The sequence below is a fragment of the Arachis stenosperma genome, chromosome 9 (assembly GCF_014773155.1).
Source record: "Arachis stenosperma cultivar V10309 chromosome 9, arast.V10309.gnm1.PFL2, whole genome shotgun sequence".
In the NCBI taxonomy this organism is placed as follows: Eukaryota; Viridiplantae; Streptophyta; class Magnoliopsida; order Fabales; family Fabaceae; genus Arachis; species Arachis stenosperma.
The window spans coordinates 75,865,508-75,870,174 of NC_080385.1; the positions used below are offsets into that span (position 1 = coordinate 75,865,508).

The 4,667-nt window shown below is 38.3% G+C and overlaps 1 non-coding gene across 1 annotated transcript; it reads right to left on the bottom strand.

The window, feature by feature from the left end:
• Positions 1-353: 353 nt before the first annotated feature.
• On the bottom strand, positions 354-457 carry LOC130953063 (small nucleolar RNA R71). Its single transcript, XR_009075237.1, has one exon. It is a non-coding gene; the product is annotated as a small nucleolar RNA R71 (small nucleolar RNA).
• Between the last annotated feature and the right edge of the window lie 4,210 nt (positions 458-4,667).

The following is a 4,667-nucleotide window of genomic DNA, read 5'->3' on the forward strand; positions in this document are numbered from 1 at the left end:
ATTTTACTAAGCCCACATCCAAATTTGATGGAAGAAGCATCTCCATTCCTGCCATAGGAACAAACAACTTTGAGCTGAAACCTCAGCTAGTTACTTTAATGCAACAGAACTGCAAGTTTTATGGACTTCCATCTGAAGATCCTTACCAGTTTTTAACTGAGTTCTTGCAGATTTGTGAGACTGTTAAGACGAATGGAGTAGATCCTGAAGTTTACAGGATCATGCTTTTCCCTTTTGCTGTAAGAGACAGAGCTAGAATATGGTTGGATTCACAACCTAAGGATAGCCTGGACTCCCGGGATAAGCTGGTCACGACTTTCTTGGATAAATTCTTTCCTCCTCAAAAGTTAAGCAAGCTCAGAGTGGATGTTCAAACCTTCAAACAAAAAGATGGTGAATCTCTCTATGAAGCTTGGGAAAGATACAAGCAGCTGACCAAAAGGTGTCCATCTGACATGTTTTCAGAATGGACCATATTCGATATATTCTATTATGGTCTATCTGAATTTTCGAAAATGTCATTGGACCATTCTACAGGTGGATTGATGAGCGGATAATTTGTATGCTTTTTGGCATTGTTTTTAGTAGGTTTTTGGTATCTTTTAGTTAGTTTTTAGTATATTTTCATTAGTTTTTAATTAAAATTCACTTTTCTGGACTTTACTATGAGTTTGTGTGTTTTTCTATGATTTCAGGTATTTTCTGGCTGAAATTGAGGGACCTGAGCAAAAATCTGATCCAGAGACTCAAAAGGACTGCAGATGCTGTTGGATTCTGACCTCCCTGCACTCGAAGTGGATTTTCTGGAGCTACAGAAGCCCAATTGGCGCGCTCTCAACGGCGTTGGAAAGTAGACATCCTGGGCTTTCCAGCAATATATAATAGTCCATACTTTGCCCAAGATTTGATGGCCCAAACCGGCGTTCAAAGTCACCTACAGAAATCCCAGCGTTAAACGCCGGAACTGGCACCTAAATGGGAGTTAAACGCCCAAACTGGCACCAAAATGGGAGTTAAACGCCAAGAAGAGTCTCTACACGAAAATTACTTCATTGCTCAGCCCAAGCACACACCAAGTGGGCCCGGAAGTGGATTTTTATGTCATTTACTCATTCTTGTACACCTTAGGCTACTAGTTTCTATAAGTAGGACCTTTTACTATTGTATTTTCATCTTGGTTCTTCTGGTTCCCTCTCTGGGGTCGAAACCAATGATCACTTTGTTCTTATGTATTTTCAACGGTGGAGTTTCTACACACCATAGATTAAGGTGGAGCTCTGCTGTACCTCGAGTATTAATGCAATTACTATTGTTTTTCCATTCAATTCCACTTGTTCTTTATCCAAGATATCACTTGTTCTCAACATGATGAAGGTGATGATTGACGCCCATCACCATCTCACCCATGAACAAGGTGACTGACAACCATTCTTTCTACAAGCATTGAGGCTTAGTGAATATCTCTTGGATTCTTCGGAGTCTTCGTGGTATAGGCAGGACCTGATGGCAGCATTCAAGAGAATCCGGAAGGTCTAAACCTTGTCTGTGGTATTCTGAGTAGGATTCAATGATTGAATGACTGTGACGTGCTTCAAACCTGTAACCTACTGGGCGTTCGTGACAGACGCAAAAGAGTTATTCTATTCCGGTAGGGGAGGGAACCAAACCGGTGACTGGCAGCACTGTGACAGAGTGTGTGCATTAGCTTTCACTGCACGGATGGGAGGTAGCTGCTGACAACAGTGAAACCCTACACGAGCTTGCCATGGAAAGGAGTAAGAAGGATTGGATGAAGGCAGTAGGAAAGCAGAGAGACGGAAGGGAAGGCATCTTCATACGCTTGTCTGAAGCTCTCACACCAATGATATACATAAGTATCTCTATCTTTATCTTTACATTTTATTCATCATCTATACCCATTTGAGTCTGCCTGACTGAGATGTACAAGGTGACCATAGCTTGCTTCATACCAACAATCTCCGTGGGATCGACCCTTACTCACGTAAGGTATTACTTGGACGACCCAGTGCACTTGCTGGTTAGTTGTGTGAAGTTGTAGTGATCACAATTTTGCGCACCAAGTTTTTGGCGCCGTTGCCGGGGATTGTTCTTGTGTATGGACAACTGACGGTTCATCTTGTTGCTTAGATTAGGTATTATTTTTCTTCAGAGTTCTTAAGAATGAATTCTTGTGTTTCAAGGTGATGTTCTTATCATCACCAAAGCTGATTGATCATCATCAATTTAGCTCTTGAATGCAATGTCCTGCTGAAGCTTAGCCGGCCATGTCTAATTCCTTTAGACTAAAGCTTTAGACTAACATTGCATGATTCCTGGAATTCCATTAAGAATTTTGATACCTTTATTTCCTTTTCACTTAATTTTCGAAAAAAAAACCCAAAAAAAAAAATTACAAAATCATAAAATCCAAAATATTTTTGTTTAAGTCTAGAGTCTCATCTTAAGTTTGGTGTCAATTGCATGTTTCTGTTTTTCTTGCATTTTTCGAATCTATGCATGTCTTCACTAATCTTCAAGTTGTTTCTGATGATTTCCTTGTTTTGATCTTTGAATTCTATTGACTTGAGTGTTTTGTTGTTCCTCATATGCATTTTCATTTTGTTAGTGTCAATAATATACAAACTGCTAAGTTTGGTGTCTTGCATGCATTGTATTTGATTCTTATTGCATTTTGATATTAAAAATCCAAAAATATTTTTAATTGTGTCTTTTCAAGTCAATGATACAAAGAATGAAGATTCAGAACATACTGCAGAGGAATTATACAGAAAAAGCTGAGCATTCAAAAATGCCCAGTGAAGAAGACAGACTGCGTTTAAACGCCAGCCAGGGTGCCTGGTTGGGCGTTTAACGCCCAAAAAGGTATAGGTTTGGGCGTTAAACGCCAGAATGTGCACCATTCTGGGCGTTTAACGCCAGGATGGCTAAAGGGGGAAGATTTTGTTTTCAAAATCAATTTTTTTTCAAGTTTTCAAAGTTTTTCAAAATCAAATCTTTTCAAATCATATCTTTTCAATCAAATGTTTTCAAATCAATTTCTTTCCTTTTCAAGGTAACTTTAATGATTTCTGTTAAACATATCTTTTCTGTTAAGGAAGGTTTATGTTTGAATCATCTTTTTTGTTAAAATCAAATTTTTAAAATCATATCTTCTTTTAAATTGTTTTCAATCATATCTTTTAAATTGTTTTTTCAATCATATCTTTTTTAATCTTTTTAAAACCAATATATCTTCTAACCACATCTTTTTCAAAAGTTTTCAATCAAATTTTTTTAACTTCTAATTTCTTTTTTCAAAAATCACTGATTTCTTTCCCACTCTTTTTTTCGAGAATCAATTAGTGTTTTTCAAAATTTTCAAAATCTTTCACTTAATTTTCGAAAATTACTTCCCTTCTTCTCACATCCTTCTATTTTTGGACTAACACTATCCCTTAATGCAAAATTCGAACTCCATCTTCTTTGATAAATTCGAATTTTCTACCTCTGTCTTCCATTTTTCTTCCTCTGACACCCCAAGGAATCTCTATACTGTGACATAGAGGATTCCACATTTTCTTGTTTTCTTCTCTTTCATATGAGCAGGAACAAAGACAAAGGCATTCTTGTTGAAGCTGACCGAATTCTTCAAAGAAGAAGAACACATAGCAACCGAAAACAACAACAATGCAAACAATGCAAGGAAGGTGCTGGGTGACTTTACTGCACCTACTCCCAACTTCTATGGGAGAAGCATCTCTATCCCTGCCATTGGAGCAAACAATTGAGCTTAAGCCTCAATTAGTTTCTAATGCAACAGAATTGCAAGTTCCAGGACTTCCAATGGAAGATCCTCATCAGTTTTTAGCTGAGTTTTTGCAAATCTGTGACACAGTCAAGACTAATGGGGTAGACCCTGAAGTCTATAGACTGATGCTATTCCCTTTTGCTGTAAGAGACAGAGCTAGAATATGGTTGGATTCTCAACCTAAAGAAAGCCTGGACTCTTGGGAAAAGCTAGTCAATGCCTTCTTGGCAAAAGTTCTTTCCACCTCAAAAATTGAGTAAGCTTAGAGTGGAAGTCCAAACCTTCAGACAGAAGGATGGAGAATCCCTCTAGAAGCTTGGGAAAGATACAACAATTAATCAGAAAATGTCCCTCAGACATGCTTTCTGAATGGAGCATCATAGGTATTTTCTATGATGGTCTCTCTGAACTATCCAAGATGTCTTTGGATAGCTCTTCTGGAGGATCTCTTCACTTGAAGAAGACGCCTACAGAGGCTCAAGAGCTGATTGAAATGGTTGCAAATAACCAATTCATGTACACTTCTGAAAGGAATCCTGTGAACAATGGGACTAGTCAGAAGAAAGGAGTTCTTGAGATTGACACTCTGAATGCCATACTGGCTCAGAACAAGATATTGACTCAACAAGTCAATTTGATTTCTCAAAGTCTGTCTGGGATGCAAAATGCACCTGGCAGTACTAAGGAAGCTTCATCTGAGGAAGAAGCTTATGATCCTGAGAATCCTTCAATGGAAGAGGTGAATTACCTAGGAGAACCCTATGGAAACAAGGTCCTCATTAGGAATTTGGAAGGACAAGTGGGTCAGCTGAGTAAGAAAGTTACTGAACTCCCTCCTAGTACTCTCCCAAGTAATACA